A 23,621-nucleotide genomic window follows, 5' to 3' on the forward strand; every position below is an offset into this window, starting at 1 on the left:
AACTGCTCTCTAGGTTGGCCAATTCCTGAGCTTCAATCTACCAATCTAGCAGTCATGTCCGTCCATCAAAGTGATGATGTTTAGCCTACAAACTTCACCCAATCATGCACCAACAACATCCTTCTTGTCGTCTTCTCTAGGGCTACTTTGGGTAGCCAACACGCTGCCCTCCAATCAGATCTATGGCACCCAATCACGTCACTGTAAGATCTTCTCCGATGAAGACACACAATCACCCAATCTCGTCTTCAAATTGGCTCCCACAGACTTCAAGATAAATTGATCCAAATCTGGTCAATATACTAAAAGGGATTCATATAACAATGGGCCAACTCAAGCAATGGCCTTTGAAATACATTGAAACCCCTCCAAAACTACCTAGAATGAATGAAGAATAACTTATGTTGAGCAATTCAACTATGAACATAGCACTGAGAACCTAAACAAGATAGAGAATGATGTGGAAAAATCCACAAGCTTGTGTAAGGTGCATTATGCATTAGCTGACCAATTGATAAAAAATAATAGGATGCTAACCATCTAGGCAACCTTAGGGACCCTAGACCAATTTACTAATTGGTCACCTTAATATGTCACAAAAATTTTCTCTAGCCAATAATCCAAAAGAAGACCTCTCAAAAGTGGAGGAAGCTATGAACTCTAATAAACTAACATTTAATATTTTCATTTAGAAGATCACTAAAGAAGTGTTGAAGTAACATATGGTGGAGCCAACAAGCGAACAAATGATGTTCAATTCCTTCTTGATTACACTAAATAAAGACGCGAAAATGTTGGCCCAAAATGCTATTGATTATTAATTAGAAACTTTATTATTCAACATAATTAAAATGATTTCTTCTTATTACCATATATGTGTTGCATACTTGGTTGATTAGAAATGCATTATTATACATGATGTAATCATTTTGTAATCAAAGGATCAATTCTTACATTTGAAATATGTGGCGATGTATTTTGCTAGTGTAGGATAGGACAAAATAAAGAAATGAATTTTTGTAACCGCCCTTGGGAAACCAAAAGGTCCCAAGAAATAGTTGCAATTGTAATTATCAATTTTTTGAAGCTCCAAGAAAGAAGGGTTTTTGTTGTTTAAACTTTCTAGAGATATGAAAAGCATTTTTTTAGATTGATAATATTAGAAGGCCTTGGAGAAATTTTTAGAGAGGAGATTAATTTGATTGTCTACTATGGTTTGAAATGAACTACTTTGCAGTTATGCCTTCAGTTGTGAGAATCTACTTTCTTTATAATTGACTTTTCTTTTACAATTTTGTATGAATTTGCTCTTTATTATCTTTTCTAATGAAATATTTTTGAGATGATGAATGAACGACTCTAGCTGATTTCCTGTATATACTATTCTACATATTAAATTTGTTTAAGGTTTTACTAATTATTTTTTTTCTAGAAATATAGCTAATTGTCTCCCATATGTGAAAATAGTTATTGGTCAATTGTCATTCATTTATTACTCTTAATAGCTACTCCTAGCTAGAATACCTTAGAATAGATTTTATATTATCTACACTTAGAATAGAAATATTTATTTAGTATTTTCATCTCAATCAACAAAAAGTCAATCATCCATTAATGACAGTCGAGCTAGAATCTAGATGGGTCTCTCATACGAATTGTGTGAGATCTAATTGGAACCTCATACAGGAGAGCACCCTTGTTTATTGCAGGGCATTCAATCCTTGTCAACATGCACATACACTGTATTTTTTTATCAACAAATCATGTCTCATCAATAATTCATAACCCAATTAACCTTCCCATCATTTGAAAAAAATTGAAGTTAAACAAACCAACAAGGATTCCAAAAAGGCCATATAGTATACAACTTCAAGGTTTTATAGGATATGTTTGTTATAATTAAATAAAAAAAATGTTTTTAACATAAAACAAGTTGCCCAAAAAACCAAAAAGATATCATAAATGAATATCATAATGGTTTTGTAGAGGAAGCAAAAGCGCATAATTCCTCATCAAAAACATCTTCCACCATTACAAAAAAACCTTATAAATAATACATTCATAATTAATTAAAAATACAAAAATAGATTTTTATTTTTTTTAAATGAAATTTATTTCAAAATACTTGAATATAAATGAAGGTGTAGTTTTTTTTTCCAAAGCATATTTACATACACACAACAACCAAGCCATTGCATAGGGTGCACTAATTATAATGAGGAGAACTGACATTTAGGAGTTTTATATCATCGTTGATCACCAAATACCAATGAAGCTAAAGTTTGATTGACATCATATGCAACAAGCTCAATTAGAAATGACTTTGCAATAGATAATATAGCACAACATATACTTTGGGCCACCATATGTTACCTAAAATCCATGGTGGTGTGCTAAAGCCTGGTTGGTTTTGGTCCTTCCACGATCATTTCATTTCACTTGATCATACCAAAAAATTAGGTAGCATTTCATTTCACTTGATCATACCAAAAAATTAGGTAGCAGTCGTGTTCTAGTGTTGGACCAATCCTAATGCACAATAACGATTTGTGCAAAATTTTCAAAATTTCTTACATAAAATTACCTAATATTAATTAATATAGTTATATTTACTCAATAATAACAATCTTAACACACTATTAAATGTTGCAATTTTAATAAAACAAACATTACATCTGAGTATTCGAGTTTTTGCAATAAAGTAGAACATCAAAATTTAAGTAATTTAACTAGATATTTAATCTTAACACACTATTAAATGTTGCAATTTTAATAAAACAAACATTACATCTGAGTATTCGAGTTTACATCTGAGTATTCGAGTTTTTGCAATAAAGTAGAACATCAAAATTTAAGTAATTTAAATGAAGAATTTGTAACTAGATATTTAATAGTAGCGTTAGAACAATTTTGGCAATAAAAATATAAACTAGAGTAATTATTAATTGAAATTATGACTTGAAATTTAATGAAAATATGAGTAATTATTAATTGGAATTATGACTTGAAATTTAATGAAAACATAGTAATTAGATGTTGACTCAACATTTTCAAGGTTTTTTTATATAAAAAGTTTACTAATTTATTATACAAAAAGGTTACTAATTTATTGGATGTGTTGTAACTTTTGCAAATAGATTTAATTTCATCTTGAAAAATTTGGATGTTTGTTTTCTATTATTTTCACCAATAGTTTTTTAGTTCATAAGTTAATTTTTGTTAAGTAATTAGGATTATGGCTTAATTTGGGTTAATGGATTAGGATTTTGGCTATTGTGGAATATCTAAGTATTGTATTGTATATGGTGAAGTTAATGCATTGAAATAAGGACAGGTGTAGCTTTCGGATGGGTTGGTTTTTGATAATGAAGAATGAAAAGCATAACAATGACTAACTACAATTTATACTAGACATTTTGTGAAGACATGAAAAGTAATAAAATACTTGCTCAATATTTTTAATACTATTCCAAAGAGAAAATTAACAAACCTTAAACTTTAAAGTTCAACAATCAAGAACACAACAATTTTGACAATGAAGAAATGCAAATCTAAGAAATCATTAACTTAGACTCAACATTCCGTGTAGACATTACAATAAACAAAATCCCAATTTAACATTTTCAACACTATCGCATAAAAAAGATTGATCAATATTTAAATTAGAATTTCAAATGTCATTAACATAACGGCCCACGGGGCTTTGGATTGATGGTGAATGGGTGCACTGTTAAGGCACTCCTTGTGATAGGTCACCGGTTCAAATCCCCCGTGGGTACTTAGGTTAGTCTTAACTAAAAAAAAAAAACATAACAATTTCAAAAATAAAGAATACAACTCAAAGAAATCATTTGCTATGTTGAAACAAAATCATTGGGAACAAATGATAAGGTCCAAGCTAGTAATATTATAACTCGTTTATTGATAATACCTTCAAACACAACCATTAGGGAAATAAACTTTGATTCTAGGTTGAGCAACGAAACAACAACATTTGTATAACAACCACAAAGAAAACAACCTTTGATTCTAGGTTGAGTGGTGGAATAACAAATTTTGAAATGACACCACAAAGAAAACAAATTGAAGCAGCCTAATGACCCCAACAATTTTTTAGGAGGAATATCTACATCCAAACCATTGACTAGAAAACTTACATATTTTTCTCTCACTCAAGGACTCATCATCATGTTGTAGAAAGTGAAGTGTATCAATAAATGTTTGTGTCCTATCATTATGTATTTCCCTCCTATATCATAACCTAGATGCTTGGAGCAAGAAGAAACCCACTCCCTTTCCAATTGTAGAAGATATTATCTCATTGTTGCCTCAAATAGGTGGCATAACACAATCTTTAACTTGATATTCAATTGATAAGATTTGGATCTAACCCTCGAAGTTGTACTAGATAGAGAAACTTGAACCCATAAATTCTTTATGCTTAGGTGGTCTAAGGCCCACCCTATTCTTATCTTCATTCATGATTGGGAAACATTGTAGATTGCTATTTCATATTAGGGAAAATGTGGTACTAGGGGCTCCCATGTTAAGGGGTTGGTTTATGAATGGTCACACTTGTACTAAGGTTATGGCAAAACATTTTAAAATATTTATCTAATAAGTTATTGTTACTAATCTCCATTTAGCAATATAAGTACACTGAATGAATATGTATATTTTTGTTGTTAATTGTTCACTATATCTATGTGGTGAAGTGAAAATGATTATTTGTGATAAGTTGATTCCATGGTTATGTGTTATTTATGTGAGACTTTGCAAATGGATGGTATGCTATAATTTAATATTGCGCTATAAATAATACTAGCTAGAAGTTCTTGTTAGAGAATTTGTGAATTGGTAACAAGTCAATCAAGCTCGACACATGACAATGTAGTATCAAAGACTCAATAAGCCTTTTTTGTGAAGGACAATTAGAGTAATTCATATTAATATTAGTGTTGAGTCCTTTTGGAAAATACATGGTCTATGTATAATTTATTGAATCAATTATAGCGAAACCCATTATTTTACAAAAAATATTAAAGATCATGCTTTAAGTTGAGACATTATACATATTGGTATTCTCTAATTTTATAATTCACTAAATCAAATCGAGTGAAAAAAATATTATTTAAGAAAAAATAATAGAGAACATACCCTAAGTTGAAACATTTTTTTTGTTTGCTAGGTAATGTGAGCCTTGAGATGACTCACACACCTAACCTATGGCTTGAGTAGTTGTAACCCAAGGACATCTAAGTTGTCAAAATCCCTTGGGGATTACACCTAACTTGGCCCACCCCAACTCTTAGCATGACAGGATTTTTGCCCACAAAATTTCAAACTGGGGATCTTTACACAACTGAGTATCTTAACAAAACACCAAGTCACCGTCTACTCTATACCTCATAAATTATCCTAAATTAAAACATTATACATAATGATATTTTTTAATTTTAAAATAAAAAACTACTTACTATATCATTTAAACAATTATTTAAAAAAAAATAAAACATTAAATCCAAATAAATACAAATTAATAATAACTTTTTCACTTAACGTATTACCCAAATATCTCTCTCCAAAGCGAGCAATCTCAAAATGTAATGTAAAGCTTTGATCCAAAGATCCAATGGTCATATAAATGGAACATGATAATCCTAATAACATAAAGTGAAAATAATATTAGCATCTAACTCATATTAAGCAAACATTTATTAATTTAGTAGACCATGGGTCAAGGCAAGAATATATTTATGGGCACCATGTGATGGGATGGGAAAGAGGTTAAAGTTATCAAACCAAGCTATAAATTGTATACTTGGATACCCAAATATCTCTCTCCAAAGCGAGCAATCTCAAAATGTAATGTAAGGCTTTGATCCAATGGTCATATAAATGGAACATGATAATCCTAATAACACAAAGTGAAAATAATATTAGCATCTAACTCATATTAAGCAAACATTGATTAATTTAGTAGACCATGGGTCAAGGCAAGAATATATTTATGGGCACCATGTGATGGGATGGGAAAGAGGTTAAAGTTATCAAACCAAGCTATAAATTGTATACTTGGATACCCAAATATCTCTCTCCAAAGCGAGCAATCTCAAAATGTAATGTAAGGCTTTGATCCAATGGTCATATAAATGGAACATGATAATCCTAATAACACAAAGTGAAAATAATATTAGCATCTAACTCATATTAAGCAAACATTGATTAATTTAGTAGACCATGGGTCAAGGCAAGAATATATTTATGGGCACCATGTGATGGGATGGGAAAGAGGTTAAAGTTATCAAACCAAGCAATAAATTGTATACTTGGATACCCAAATATCTCTCTCCAAAGCGAGCAATCTCAAAATGTAATGTAAGGCTTTGATCCAATGGTCATATAAATGGAACATGATAATCCTAATAACACAAAGTGAAAATAATATTAGCATCTAACTCATATTAAGCAAACATTGATTAATTTAGTAGACCATGGGTCAAGGCAAGAATATATTTATGGGCACCATGTGATGGGATGGGAAAGAGGTTAAAGTTATCAAACCAAGCTATAAATTGTATACTTGGATACCCAAATATCTCTCTCCAAAGCGAGCAATCTCAAAATGTAATGTAAGGCTTTGATCCAATGGTTATAAATGGAACATGATAATCCTAATAACATAAAGTGAAAATAATATTAGCATCTAACTCATATTAAGCAAACATTGATTAATTTAGTAGACCATGGGTCAAGGCAAGAATATATTTATGGGCACCATGTGATGGGATGGGAAAGAGGTTAAAGTTATCAAACCAAGCTATAATTGTATACTTGGATACCCAAATATCTCTCTCCAAAGCGAGAATCTCAAAATGTAATGTAAGGCTTTGATCCAATGGTCATATAAATGGAACATGATAATCCTAATAACATAAAGTGAAAATAATATTAGCATCTAACTCATATTAAGCAAACATTGATTAATTTAGTAGACCATGGGTCAAGGCAAGAATATATTTATGGGCACCATGTGATGGGATGGGAAAGAGGTTAAGTTATCAAACCAAGCTATAAATTGTATACTTGGATACCCAAATATCTCTCTCCAAAGCGAGCAATCTCAAAATGTAATGTAAGGCTTTGATCCAATGGTCATATAAATGGAACATGATAATCCTAATAACATAAAGTGAAAATAATATTAGCATCTAACTCATATTAAGCAAACATTGATTAATTTAGTAGACCATGGGTCAAGGCAAGAATATATTTATGGGCACCATGTGATGGGATGGGAAAGAGGTTAAAGTTATCAAACCAAGCTATAAATTGTAAAGAGGTTAAAGTTATCAAACCAAGCTATAAATTGTATACTTGGATACATGAGAAAGAGGCCAACGTTATATAAAATTATAAAACAAATAATAAACAACTTTAAGTTAATCGATAGCTCAAGCTTCACATTGGCCTGTTGTTGTTAACGTTCAGTCGTTTGGATTACGCTGATAGTAAACAAATGCCTTGAGTAAATTTAAAATTTATGAAAACTTATTGAAATCACAATAAATCAAAACTTCTTTTTTTTTATCGAGGAATTTAATAAAATTTAAATTTAAAGTGTGAAATAGTTAATTTTGATGTAGTTTAATTTATAGATAAAATAATTTTTTTTACTTGAATTTACTAAAGTCGAACAACACAATTTTAAGATTTTTTGCTGTTTAAGATACATTTTTGAATGTATAAATGGATTCAATATCTTTGAAAACTCTTGGAGCACTCGAATTATACAGATTAAACAATTTAAACTCAAGTTTTTAAAAATCTCTATAGTATTTGGATTAAAATTACCTAGAAAAATAGTCCTGAAAAAAATCATTTCTTCCGTAAATTATAATATGCTGTTAATTTTTAATTTAATAATTAGTATAATTATTATTTTTAAATTTTAAGGTTGATAATACTTAACATTACAGTATATGCCTTATATAATTACATAAAATGAACATAAAATTATTTGAAAAAATATATTTCAAAGAGTAAAATTAAATTTTATGAAAAATATTAAATGATAAAAAATCAAAATATTTTTTTGGATCAATTAAGGTCGTAAGAAATTTAACAAAATTCAAATTCTATCATTGATATGTTATTAATTTAGATCTATTTTAAATTCAGATTTACCAAGTATTGAGAGGAATCAGTGTAATAATAATAATAATATTTTAATGCTTATTATTATTATTATATATGTTGACTAAGTCCACATAACATTACATTACATAATACCTCACATAACTAATGTTTTACAACATTGTTGACATATCAATCTAGATCAATTTTATCTCCCAATCTACAAAGGGTTGAGAGGGATCAAATTTCTTGAGATGCACATATCCTAAGATGCAAAAAGATTTTATTCTTCTAAGCCCTCAGTAAATTCAAAGCTAAAATGAATTTAAGTTGGTGTAATTTGACTAAATGAAAATGTTGAACATTACATTACAACCTCTCTCCCATATTAAATTAGAGAGAGCCTCTCAACCTAACTAAAATGTCATGAACATAAGATTATTTAAAATATATTTTTTAACATATAAATTATTCAACAATCTAAAAAAACATCTATATATTTATATTATAAATATTATACCACTCAAAATTATAATTTTAAATATAAATATTATACCACTCAAATTATAAATTTAAACCAGCACTACTTTGTGACATGTCACTGTTTTTGTTTTTTTAGATAAATTTTGTACCTATACTCTTAATTTATTTAACTTGGAATGAATTGAATGGAACATGGATGGTTGTTGTACTAATACAATGGATGACTATTCTTCTTTAATAATAGAGATAATTCATTATACAGATTATAAACATTTAATAATTCGGGGAGATAAATAGTGTTAGAAGCCTTTTTCTACTTTAAAATGATTAAAAAACATATATCACAACACTATGTAACATGCCATGGTTGATGACAGCGCACTGACACTTCTCACCCAATACTGTTTCAAAACGCTAGTGGCACACTGTAATAGTTTATTATTTATCCTTGCATAGTCAACAATCCACTGTATCAAATATCCTTGCGCTACTTCACAATCACCACAGGACACTTAGCATGGCAGACGCAATAATCGCTCACGCTTCCCAAAAATGCTCTACAAATTCAAGCAAAACCCCAGGTTCTTTCGATCAGAGAGTGAACGATACTGAAATCCACAATCCAACAATGCCATGTACAGACAGGATACGTATTACATACCTATTTATGATTTCGTAGCCATGGTTTCGATCAGAGAGTGAACGATACTGAAATCCACAATCCAACAATGCCATGTACAGACAGGATACGTATTACATACCTATTTATGATTTCGTAGCCATGGTTGCCAATAACCAGAAAGTCTGCTTGAAGCTTTTCAACTTGTTCACATATAACATCCCTGACATCTTTGGTCTCCACTTTCGTTTCAACACATACCTGAGCATTTATAACCATTTTAACTTAAGTTCTACAGCAAGAGAGTATCTAAACTGGACTGGCAAGAATTCATATATTTTTCCCGCCGCAGACGGTTCTGGCATTCTCCAATATGCTTTCTGTGTTTTCCCTCTATTGCTTCTCCTAAGGACTCCATGATATCGGACGAGCAGACGTAAGTTGTTCATCAAATCACGACACTCCATGATCAAATACCGAAACATAAAACTATAATTAGAAACAAGATTGATCATAACAATGGTTTCTCATGCTATCGACTGTGACATAAACGCGTGTGCAAGGGAATAACTTGATTTTCCATGGAGTAAGAGCTATGACAGAAATGAAATGATATTTTAAGGTTTACGAGATTAAAAATAGATTATAAGACCATTAGTTCCTTGTTTTTGGTTTTTTGCAATTCAATCTTTTTTCCGATTCAAATTGATGATGAACTGGCCCAACCTTCCAACAATCCCATCGCTAAAAAGACAATGCCAAGAAATTGATGCATGTCTTTGAATACATCATGTTCCAAAATGAAACGTTTTTTAGATTCCACAGCCCCAGACATGCAAAATGTGCACACCTGTTTTTCTCAAGCTTCTTTAGGCCTTTTCCACCCTCTTGTTTCACACCAAAGTTGATGTGAGTTGATCCTTAATTGAGCAATAAGAACTTTAATCGTTTTCCAATCCCATAATTTTGCCCCTCTACATCTGTTTTGAAGAGCATATAATGCTTTCTACCCTCCTAAAATTCTCTTCTTTCTGCGGTCCTCCCAATTGAGTTTGTTGTTGAAATCAATCCCAAGGTACTTGTGCTCATTTACTTCTTCAAGAATGTTGTCTTCAAAGAAGAAAGTATGTTGGCTATGCTTCCTTTTATCAGAGAAAATCATTATTTTGGTCTTGCTAGTATTGGCTTGCATCCTCACTGCTCTACATAAATGCTCAAGGGCATATAAGTGCATTTGCAATCCATGGACCAATTTAGAAATCAATACAATATCATCAACATATAAAAGAAGCTTTATCACAAACTCCCCAACCAAACACCATCTCAACCTTGCAGATTTAGCCACTCTTCTAATTTATCAATATATAGACCAAAAAGAGTAGGGGATAGAGGGCAACCTTGCTTGACTCCAATGTCACTTTTAAATCTTTCTGAAAAACCTGCGGAGGTTCTAATTTTGACTTTCACTTCTTCATAAAGGCTATGGACAATGACTCTATAATGGATAGGAATTTCAAGTTCTTCCATTCTTCGTCGCAACCTCCCTAGGGATTGTGTCAAATGCTTTTTTGAAGTCAACAAAGCAGCGAAATACTTCTTCTTTGTCCTCCCAAACCTTTTCAACAATGTGCCTCAACGTGATATCATGATCCATTGTGAAATGTTTCGGCTTAAAACCCACTTGTCCTCTTGCCCTCTTTTCTTTTACTTCTGCCCACTTACTACTTATGTCTTCTACCATGCTGCTGAAAAGCTTTGCAAACAAAGGATTGATCATAATTGTTCTATAGTTGGATGGATTAATAATGTCTCCACTTTTAAAAAGGGGTATTGCTAGACTAGTTGTCTAGTGTCTTGGAAATCCTTGTTGAATATTTCCATGATGTGCGGTGCAAGAGCGTTCATTCCCCATTTTAGATACTATGCTTGAAGTTCAACCAAGTCCTTTGCCTTTCCTGTTTTTAGCATCTTAATTCCATTCTCCACCTCCTGTAATGTGAAGAGCTTTGAATTTGTGTTGATCCTGGGGGGCTCCGCCTCAGATTCTTTCTCATAGAGTTTCCTTGCATATTCAAACCATTGATTCATTGTAATATTATTTTCAATTTGCTTCTTCCTTGGTTGTAGTTCCTGCTAGAGAAGCTTTGGATTATTCTTGCTTAAAGATATTAACTCTTCTCTCCTTGTTTGCATGAACTCATCTTTTTTCCTTTTAATATCTGCTTATATAACTTTACATTCATCTTCTCATTTCCTACATTTTTCAAGGTTCTCCTTGCCATTTTGCATTCCTCATCAAACCAAGCATTTACAAGAAAACAATTTGATTTTGATTTCCTAATTTTTTTCTCTTTTGCACTTCTCAAGTGCACTTTGAATTATATTTGTTAACTCATGATTGTTGAAGCTTTTGAAACCAATTTTCTCCTTCCAAATTAATCTCTCTAACATTGTCTTGAAGATATTATAATTTTCTTATGTTAGAAGAATTTTTCCCCTTGATAGTGATTGTCGAGAACATTGGGTTTTCCTCATATGTTGCCTTTCTTCTAACCATGATAACCTTATTGGGTTATGGTTTGAGTTTAAGTCCCAAATATGCTCCAATACTAACTTCATCTATCTTTTCTACCAAGCTTTGAACACATCACATAGTCAACGATAGTTGCCCCATTGTATGTGTTGCAAGCGAAGTTCCCAGACCTTTTCCATCTATCTAGACCATTGCAAATAATTAATTTGAAGCCCCACATAGTGTAAGAAACTCCTCTCCAAAATGATTGCTAACTTTGTCATCTTCTGAACACCTCACCCATTAGGGATTCTCCTCTTCAGTGAGCCAAATAGGATTGTTATCATCTTTGCAACAAAAACTGCTAGCTCGATTATTTGTTGTTCTAGCATTGAAATCTCTCACTAAAAGAACTTCTCCTTGCTGAGAGTACACGACAATATCTTGTTTTAACGCTGCATACGAATCATTGCTGTTAAGCCCCTTATTTTTGTAAGTTTTTTAGACTTGAGGGGCAAAATAACATGCTGCAATTCTTATGTGATTCTCATTCTCTAATATTTTCAACCATAAATATTGATTATTTGCATCTTCTTTAATTAACTGAATGTGATGGCCTTCTTTTTCTTTCACTAAAACTAGTATTCCCCCATACCCTTTGCCATTTTTTGCGACCTTGTTCCAAACTGCCAGCTTCAAATAACCCTCAAACATAGAATTTTTGCAACCATCATGCTCATGAGTTTCCGTGAGACAAATTATTTCTCTACCTTCCGCAATAGGCCCTAACCCAGATCCCCTCCTCCAAGGGTAACCTCTAAAATTCCAACAAACTAAACTTAGGTAGACCTGGGTAGGATTTGACTGCTACGTAGTTTGGCACATAAGACTCAAATTTGAGTCTTCACCCCTTTTCGTCCATGCTACTCTTGTTGTTTTCGTCCCTATTATTGAATTCTCTGTTTTTTCTTTACTGCTAACTTGCTGCCCTATTTTTCCCGAAGGCCCAAACACTACAATAACGAATTTACCATTATACAACCATGCCCTTTTCCCTTCATTTCTTGTTGTTCTAATTTTCTCCACTTCATCCCTTCTCTCCTCTTGTTGTTTTTTGGTTAAATCTTCATCGAGGAAGAAGTGTGAGCCTTTCAAGAGTTTCTTTTTGCCCAAAAGCTAGTGTTTGTCTTGTATGCTTGCCATGGTGACTTTTATGGGTCGAGGCCTCTCTTCACATATCCTCCCAACCCTCCTTGCTTGGAAAATTTGCCCTTTCCAATGTAGTTTCTCTTTCAGAAAGTCTCTTGTCAAATTGAGAGTACTTTCATTCTTCCCATAATCTCTTATTCCCTTGATAATAAAGTTTGTTTTCATGTACTGTCTTTCTTTGTGTTCTATTTTTAGTGCTCTATGACTTGCATCTTCTTCTTCCTCTGTCCTTATGTAACCATTAGCGTCTTTAGCTCTAGCTTTGATTTCTTTTGGACTATCTTTCCCACTGTTCCTTTTTGCCTTCTCTTTGGAAATGTCTGTTTGTTGAGATACTTGTGTATCTACCTGAGTTTGTTTAGAAATTATCACATCCCCGTTTGCTGTTATTAATTCTTTCATGCTTTTCCACGCTATCTTCATGCTTCACCATTCTTGTTTTCCTGTCTCTAGAGCCTCTTGTAACATTGTTACATGTTCTTTTAAAATTCTACTACCTTCCATTAGACATTGGTTTGCAACTGTGATCTCTGAAATTTTGCAATCCCTTTCTTGTTCTTTGTCTTCCAAAATATCCAACCTTGTCCTGGACTTCATCAGTTCTTGGACATATAGATCTGATGACCATGTAAGAGTTGTAGATGTGGGATTGTAAATGATCGATTCTTCTTTATTTTTTTTTCTCTTATTTATTTTCTTTCTATGGATCAATTTTCTTCTCATTTGTCCCCATTTAAGGCAAGCAAGCCTACACCTTAAAATGCCCTCATATTGCTTTGCATTTACCCAAATCCACTTTCCTGTTTTGTCTGTGGAAGAAATTTTGACTTGACCCAAATGATTTGTTTCCACAAAATTTGAGATTTCCTTATCATTTTTAACATTTTTACCATTTTTAGTATTAGCGTTCATGCTTTCTTTTCTCTCGTCCACTACCACCACCGCTCCCCTCTGCTCGGATTTACTCCCCTCAACTTCAACCATTTTTGTAAGCCAAACAAAACTAAATGCACCCAACAAAATTTGATCACCCTTCTTCAATTCTGATCTTTCTTGCAGAATGCAATGAAAGAGGAAGTTTTGAGCCCCTAATAGATCTAGAAGGTGCTTCAATAAATAGAAGCTTTTTATGAGATTGACCATGCATTTACTTTTACCTTGCCCTCGCCATGATATCAAATCTCTGACCACCATGGCTAACCCCTGGCCATAATTGCTCGACCTACCCATGTGAGACCACTCATTATGTCATCTAACCTTACATCACTTAATAAATAATTACTTTTTGGGACCATTTTTAATATTTTTTAATTAAAAGTAGCATTTAAGAAGGTTTCCATTCATTGAGTTGATAGGCTCATTGAACTTAGTGGTTCATTCTACATTTCAATATGAGGGATGTATAATTCTATCCATGCTCAACTTGAAGTTGAGACATGTACCTTAAAAAAATACTTTAAATGAAAAAATATTGTTCGCTATAATAAAAACATAATTGATTATACATTTTGGTTAGCTTTAATTAAAAACATTATAAAATATTAATAACCACATACTCAATGTGTTCACTTGGTTCGTTGATATTTCACTTTCGCTCTTCCAATAATGGTTAAGTGGGCCTAATGGTTAAGGACATGTGTTTCCTCCTAGGAGGTCAAAGGTTCAAAACTAGAGGGGGGTTGAGTATTTATGCCTTCGTAGACTTAGCAGTCAAATTGTTGTGTGGAGGTGGGACAAGGTGGGTCCTTTGTCCCAAAAACAAAGGGGTCTCGTACACCAATTTGGTGTGGGACAAGGTGGGTCCCTTGTCCCACAAACAAAGGGGTATCGTACACCAATTTGGTGTGGGACAAGGTAGGTTCCTTGTCCCACAAACAAGGGGGTTTCGTACACCAATTTGGTGTCTAGCTTGGATGCGACCTTAAAATTGGATAATAATAATAATAAATAAAATAATTCGATGTCTATGTTAAATAATACAATTTTATATAACATTATAGAGATAAATAATTAACATTTTTAAAAACTTATATTTCTCTTATAAATATTTCAATATAGAATTTAAATAAACTATTTGAATATCCATATTAACTAATATATTTCAATAAATATGTGTGTTAATGTTTATCTTAGTAAAATATTTCAATGTTCCAAAGAAAAAAATAATTAAAGATAAAATAGTTTCACGAAAATGTATAACTCATTTAATTTTTAATATAAAATATTAATAATAATAAATTATTCAAAAATACAATTTAAACAATGAAAAATTACACATGGTATATATAGAGAGATAGGAAACCATTATAGATCTATCTTAATCATGTATTTATCAAGCACTAAAAGAGATTAAACATCTTGACGTGTAAATATTTTTTCAATTTTTGCATTCTAAAAAGAGATTTGCATATAATGAGACTCGATCCCTCTTGGCTCTTGGTAGATCCGTAGTTAACATGGATCTACACTGGTTGCATATCCATCTGTATTAGACACCAATAAGATTTCTTAGTTTATCATGATCAAGGCACACAAAAGGCACATGTTCACTCTAAACAGATGTTCATTGAAAGAAGAGATTCAATGATAATTGAAAGGGCCATTTTTTTGGATATATGACATAATGAATAAAAAATTTAAACCTTAGGTTTTAATGTATTTACACTTTCGAATATTGACAAACTAGTTCATTTAATGGTGTTGGACATGGGTGTGGAAATGTGTTGCCACATCGGGTTTTGGAGCCCTGAGGCAACGACGTTGCTAACATCATCTTTAGAAAAACTCAAAATCCAAAGTGAACTTTGCACGCTGCATTTTTTTTTTTGAAATTTTTTGTACACCCCAAAATAATATCCCAACACCTATCACATATGTCATGGTGAGTAAAAAAAAATAAAAAATTACACTGTAACTTAAATATCAACATATCAAACACGTGTATGTTGCTTACACATTTGGGATTCAATATCAATTTTATCAACTAGATTATATGTTTCATTACATTTGCATCCTTTGCAGTATTAACCAATGGTGCCCCTTCGAACTTCTTCCATGTTGAGCGGGGTTTGCGTAAGGGATGTCCTCTATCCCCACTTCCCTTTATCTTGATTATGGAAGGTCTCAGTGGACTGGTTAGGGAGGATAATAGGAGGGGGGATATAATTGGTGCTCCGGTGGCCAATAACATCAACTTGACACATATGCTCTTTGTTGATGATGTCTTGATCTTTTTGAATGGCTCTCATCATGACATTGACTCTTTTAAAGGGATCCTTAATTTATTTTGTAGAGCTACATGCATGGATGCTAATCATTTGAAATCTACACTATCTGCTACATGGCACTCTTAGACAGAGATATCTTATGCGCTTGAGAAGTTCCCGTTCCAACACACCACCTTTGATGAGGGACTCAAATATCTGGGTTTTCATCTCAAGCCCAATGACTATAGAAAGGCTGAATGGATGTGGCTAATTGCTAGAATTGAAAAAAGGCTAAACTCATGGAGTCACAGGTGGTTATCGAGAGCTGGTCGACTTGTCCTAATCAAGTCTATTTTAGAAGCCATCCATGTGTTATGGATGTCTTTGGCATGGATCCCCAAAGGCATCTTGAATAAAATCCAAAAATGTTGTTGTGGCTTCTTATGGAGAGGGACAAAGGACGATAGGACATTTGCATGGGTCATATGGGATATAATTGCTTTGCCCAAAAAATGGGGTGGATGGGGTATCAAGAATCTCTTTCATTTTTCTCAGGCCCTTGCTGCAAAGAGTGGATGGCGATTGTTGTCTACAAGCAACTTATGGATGCAGGTGGTCACTCAGAAATATATCCATCTGCTTTCTTTGACACAATGGATTCGTCTTCAGAATAAGAACAAGAACAACATCTCCATGATATGGAAAGCCATTCTAGACACTTTTCATATCATTGGTTCTGTATTTGCTTGGAAAATCAACTCTAGTTCACAAGTTTATATTGGCATTGACCCATGGTCTGAAAGCAACAATCAACATACTCTTCCCACAAAACTTGTGAGTTTCTTGGTTGATCAAGGCAAGTCCACCATCAATCAGATTGTTGATATGGAGAAATCCTCAATATGGGGTCATGAATGGATGTCGACTCTAGACTTAAATATCCTGCTCAATGGCATTAGGCTTGGACAACCTACACCAGAGCCCTCACCTTTGCTCACATTAGACTATAAGACAAAGAGGATGAGCTCATATGGACACACTCTAAAAGGGGATATTACACTCCGAAGGCTAGATACCTCTTCATACATTCTGATAAATAACCCGTGGAATTGAAATGGTGGTGGAAATTTTCTTGGAAGCTAAAGAGTCCTAATAAAATCAGACTTTTCTTATGGTGTCTCTTGGAAAATAAAGTACCTACGGGTGACAATCTAATGAAGAGGTCCTTCCATGGACCATCTTGGTGTGCACTTTGTCATAGTGCTGAAGAATCTGTCGATCATTTATTTATCACTTGTCAATTTTTTGTCACTGTATGGAACCTCATCTATCAAGCACTAAACATTAGCATCAGGTGGGGAGGAGACACTTTCAATGCTACCTGGGATGGTTGGTGGAACGTGGCCTCCCCTGACAAATTAAAAAACCTGCCTCTTTTGATTTGTTGGGGCATATGGCTTGGGCGGAATCACAAGATCTTTTCTGATATTGATTATCATCATGAACATATCGGTGCACAAATCCTTGCAATTTACAATATTCTACCTGATGAGGAGATCAGATCCAGTTCTCGCTTTGTCCTCCCTGAGAACATTGATCAACACAAAATGGTCAATGCGATGGAGGGGAAATTTTATATCTCAATAACCAACATTACTTCAAATTACAATCTGGTTTGGGCCAGAGCACAAACAATTTCTCTGAATTATTCAGCCTCAAATTACTTTTGTTATTTGCTCATGAGAAAGGATGCCGACAACTACAATTGTTTGGTGACTCTCAGGTTGTCATTGATTGGTTTAACCTACGTTCTACATGTCACATGCACACACTCAAGACATTACTAGAGGAAGTTCTTCTCATTAAATCACAATTTGATTATATTTCTTTTTAACACATTTCCGACCAACTTTCCAAGGCAGGTGCACAACAGGTTCATGGGACATCGTTGATCATTGAACTAAATGGAAATGAACATTACCAATATTACCATTGATCTTTCATAGAACAATAGTCAGAATTAGACACAGATTGACTCTACAACACTTTTTTGATATGACGCGGTTGCAACACATGATCTTTTTGTTACTATCCTATTAATTTTTGTTATATATATGTGTATTTATCATGGACAATTTCATCATCTCTGCAATTTTAGACTTATAGTATATCATGTTTATGATATTTATCACAAATTATGAATGAACTATATAATTGTTAACACTTTGTTGAGTGTTATATACATCTAAAATTTGATATGCTTTTGTATATATAATATGTAATTTTCCCTAATGAAAATTAGTTTTAAAAACATATTAAATATGTACAAAATGCATCTAACAAACATAACAATATCTCGAAAATCCAATAAAAATATGTTAGTATTAGTTTTTCGGCATTGTCAGGAAGGGATTATTGGACCCATCATCAATATCAATTTGAATTCGGAAAAACATAAAATTGCAAAAAAAAAAAAAATAAAAAATAGAAACTAATAGAATAGACCTTAAAATATCATTTCGTTTCTTTTCTGTAAATCCAGTACTCGAGATTACTCACAAATGAGATCTTTGTATGAAATTTCGAGATTCCTCACAATTGAGATCTTTGCATGAACTTTTGACAATGAGATCTTCGATTGAACCAGCGAAATAACAGTGAGATCTTCGAATGAACCAGCGCATGAACATTTTGAACTTCATCTGGATGAACTAGTGAGCATGGTACCCCAATGTTTGAATGGAATAATGACCAGTCGATGAGATAAACCAGCGAACAAGGTACCCCGACGTTTGAATGGGAGAATGAACGAGGGTTTAAACGACCAGTGGATGGGATGAACTAGCAAACAAGGAACAGCGACGTCTGAATGGAAGAATAAACCAGGGTTTGAATTAACAATCGATGGGATTATACCCAGCTTTTGAACGGAAGAATGAACGGTAGCTTGAGTGAACAGTGGACGGGATCAGCCATCGAACAGGAGATTGCACTGCGTGCGAGTGGCAAATGCATAGCGAGAAATGGGGCAGGTGCAGCATTGAAGGATGCATGTATGAACGTCGAATTTGCCAGCCTGTCGAATTATGTTTCAGTCGCCACGTAAATGGTACGGTGCACTGCCAAGTGCATCTAGCGGAGGAGTTAACAGTAGAAAAAGAAACACCATACGGATGAAGGGAGTCTTGAAGAGGGGTCAGCGAAATAAAAGGAGGGAAAGGTAACTGGTCAACCAAATTTTGATGCCATTTTCCATTTCACTGTGATTATGAATTTATGATTATGTTATCGTTCATGGTTCTGTAACACTCAGATCCCATGTGATGAATTCACGTCACAATGACCCTATTAAACCCCTAATCTTAACGGTGCAGTTTACACGATTGATGTCATCATGAATCCTAATTTCGGTCATATGTGTCCTGCGAAAAAATGATGCATCAAACGAAATGAGCATTTCAACAAGACTCCATTTATGCGTCTGCTATCGACAATACGATTCTCTACAGGCTTCGAGAGGCGATGATGCTGTTGGTCACTTTTCCAAGACAAAGGAAGGAAAGCAGATACCTACAGATACTGAGAGTGCACTTTCAATTTTGTGGTTATGTCAGGGCACGGCATTCTGTCACTGCCACTGCCATTCCGTCGCCTGTCTGTTCAGTCAGCCTCCTTCCCAGTCGTTTTTGTCTGGAGAAGGGAGGCATTGAAATGTGTGTATCCACATTCATTCATTCCAAATTGGAATTCCACATCACACACATCAAACAGCGTGGTTTGACATCAAATCCTAGAAAATTCCAATCTCATAACTACCTTCCTGATGTTTGTACGATTATGTTGACAGACACCAACGTGGTTTGTCTATCCTTGAATAGGTGAATGCAACATCGCCTGGACAGTGAGACTTGGTGAGGCCGCAGTAGGCATCACATCACTGACCAGTCTGTAGCTCCCGAGGTGTCGGCATAGAGTAAGTGGAATTGCCCATTGTCTCCCAAAAAAAAACCCCCTCACTCATTTCTCCTCCTATCTTCCGTCTGAGTGCTGTTGAATCCAATAACAGTTTGGTTTCTCACTGTCTGTTGTGTGCCTAGGCATGGACTGACTTAATTGTAGAAACATATAAATGCAAAGCAATGCAATGCAGACAGATGAATCAGGGGAAATGGGCAATATCCTCCAAGGCTACGGCCCATACATGGGAATGGGCATGGGCATTGGCTTTGGCAGGGAGGGGGAATCGTCATCGAGCAACAACATGGACCCAAGAATATGGAGCATGCTTCCGCTGAAACTGATAAACAGGGTGCTTGCATTTCTCCCGCTGCCGAGCTTCTTCAGGCTGAGGGTGGTTTGCAAGCACTGGTATCGTCTCATGTTTTCCGACAGCTTTCTTGAAGTGTGTGGTGAGGTATCGCCACCCAGGCCATGGTTTCTCCTCTTCAGGAGGGGAATATGGACAGAAGGGTTTCTTTACGACCCATTTTCCAAAACATGGTTTAAGATATCCTTTGCATTCTTGCCGCCTCGTTTCACAGTGGCTGCTTCATCGGGGGGCCTTTTATGTTGGGTGCCAGAGGAGGCAGGGTGCAAGACAATGATAATTTGCAATCCATTGACAGAGAATTTCATGTTATTGCCCCCCACAATGAAGGAGAGGTTTGTTCCTTCTGTGGGTTTGGTCGTGGACAGAGCGACTAAATCCTACAAGATTGTCGTTGCCGGAGATGACTTGATATCGCCATTTGCAGTTAAGAATCTGACCACCGAAGTCTTTGATTCCACCTGTCCTTATTGGAGAATGTCAGGTCCCTTGCCTCGGCTCTGCAGTTTGGAATCAGGTAAGATGACGTATACAAATGGCTTTCTCTATTGCATGAATTACAGTCCTTTCAGTGTGTTGGCCTATGATATCAGCCAGGGGGTTTGGAGTAAGATACAGGCACCAATGCGGCGTTTCCTGAAGACTCCAAACCTTGTAGAGTGTAGGGGGAGGCTAGTTTTGATGGCTGCTGTTCAGAAGAGCAAGTTGAATGTACCTAAGAGCATCAGGATGTGGGGTCTTCAGCAATCAAAGAATGGGTGGGTAGAGTTGGAAAGGATGCCACAAGACTTGTATGAGGAATTCATGAGGGTTTCAGAGGAGGAAGCTTTTACCTGCATTGGCCATGGCAATATTATTCTGATTACAATGAGCAAAAGCCCAGAAATGCTCATGTATGATTTTTATGAGAAGACCTGGTGTTGGATACCTCACTGCCCTTTCGTTGACAGCAGGGAAGGATTGCAAGGATTTCCTTTTGATCCAAGGTTGGAAGCTTCTGCGACTGCAATGGAAATGTGCTAAGAAGGTGCAACTCTGGAGACTGGTTCTATGGCATCAATTTTAAAATCAGGTGTTTTTATTACGATGCCTTATGGATGCCCTTGCTTCACAGTGGCAGGGTTCTTGACAGGTATGGAAGTATATTATTATTCAGTCACAAGCTATGTGTTGGACACAAAACAATTAGAATCCGCAATAGTATCATTTTTTTTGTCTACTCAAACTGAAGACAGTACCAGGGAAACTATAAGGGGAATGGAAATCTAAAACATGTATGTGTGAATGAACTCAGCACTTTGATTTCAAAGTAAATGAACACTATTTTAAGTTTTAATTTCTGCTTTTTGTCTTTCTTTAACGTTGCAAGTTGCTTCACGTCTGCTTACTTGGTCCCATCCCTTATTAGATCGCTACATAAACATCTTGTAGAATTTCTCTATAGCTTCAATTATGTTATAAGCGATCTTCGAGAAAGCCAGTTGTCTTGAGTCACCTTATCGGTACCCATTCTTGAGTCAGAGTTTCTATTAAGTTTGATGAACAAGCTAATCATGCAGAGGCCAAGATACCTAGTCAAATCTATACTGAGATATACTTCTTAATTCATCTATGAAAAACTTATATGTCGCCCTGTCCAATCATCACCAGACTTTTAACATTGGTGGATAGAAGTGATGACAGAAAGTCTAGCACTGTATTCATTTAGTCCACTGAATGATGCCAGCCATTGGATAATCTCACTCAGTTTAAGTTTTGCTTAGGATTATAAAAACAAGGCCTTAGGATATATCTAAAATTAGACACTACCTGTTCAGTTTTCTTTTCTCCTTTCTAATTCATGTACTCGATATATATGGATTTTCCTTTGCCAATAATTTATTTTTCAGTTCTTTCAAGAGTAATGCGTTCTGAGAACAAGGTTTATGCTTGATTTCTTTGCTTTCAGATCTTCTTTTACCTCCTCTTTGAATGTTAGAAATTGGTTAATTTTCCTCGTCTCACTTTTACTACATGTTCGTTACGGATCATCCAAACACATTTGCGTAGCACTAGATCCCAAGGGGTGCATGTGTTGCAAAGTCAGTTTTTTTTAATAAATAATTTCCTTTCCATGTGTACATCATTGGAGTTGAAACTATTTTGTATAATATTAAATCATTTATAATATTGTTTTGATGTGGAAGACCTTTCTCATTCTTTCAAGTTTATCTGCAAGTTTACCATTGGTTGATAGTCATTGTAATATTGTTTGATTGAATCATTGCTTAACAAAGACACAAACTAGCAGGTTATGATTGATTTTGATACCACAAAAGTTGTTGTTTTCCCCATTTTAATCTGTGCACGTGAATTATTGAGCTGTTGTTTTTCCTGCCTAAGATCACTGAATAGAAAAATATTGAGAGTACCATGTAGCCATTGCATTTAGAGTTCCTTCCTAAGGGATGTCAGGATTCGAGGATACATTTGAAATCGGATAGGACATGTCAAAATTGTGTCCCAATGTTTGCATTTGGATACATCCTTTTTCTTCTTTGTTGCATGGCTACATGTTGAGTTGTCTGCATGTCCTATAAGTGCACTTGAACTTGTCTGGGAGTCAGGCTAGCACACAGAATTGTGACAATTTCGGAATTTTTATATTGAAGCACTTCATAAATTTCACCTCATTTATTTGAAGTTCTTTGGATCTATTTCATAGAACATTTAGCCTTAGGGCTGAATTTGAAATATTTATTATAGTGCAAATTCTTCAATTCTATCCAACCTTTTCACCAGCGAAGCTAAAGAAGATAGACATTGAAAATATACTATATCACAACCCCTAGGGTAAAGTCTATACCAACACAGATATGCAAATTACTTTATAATAGCAGATTTGTAACAACACTAATTCTGATTTCTAGTTTCATATAGGCATGCTAGAACACATAACATTTCAGCTGGGCTGTTGCTGTGAAAATTTATAAATAGAAATCCAACTGTAGTGACTGATATTATTTCTTCTACTTCTTATTTCAAAAATAAGTTATTCATAGTGTTTCTACAACAAATATCGAAATAAATTCTACTGCAGCCTTCACAATTAAAATACTGTGGAAAGTTAATGCAAGGAAAAATACTAGC

The 23,621-nt window shown here is 34.3% G+C and overlaps 1 pseudogene across 1 annotated transcript; it reads left to right on the forward strand.

Annotated features, from left to right (window-relative positions):
- Positions 1-19,793: 19,793 nt before the first annotated feature.
- Positions 19,794-21,828, forward strand: LOC149167967 (protein UNUSUAL FLORAL ORGANS pseudogene; annotated as a pseudogene). The gene has a single exon (XR_016260587.1). The product of XR_016260587.1 is annotated as a protein UNUSUAL FLORAL ORGANS pseudogene (transcript).
- Positions 21,829-23,621: the final 1,793 nt, after the last annotated feature.

The sequence above is a fragment of the Pinus tabuliformis genome, chromosome 5_1 (assembly GCF_031772625.1).
Source record: "Pinus tabuliformis cultivar Carrire ecotype Pingquan chromosome 5_1, CPIR1, whole genome shotgun sequence".
In the NCBI taxonomy this organism is placed as follows: domain Eukaryota; kingdom Viridiplantae; phylum Streptophyta; class Pinopsida; order Pinales; family Pinaceae; genus Pinus; species Pinus tabuliformis.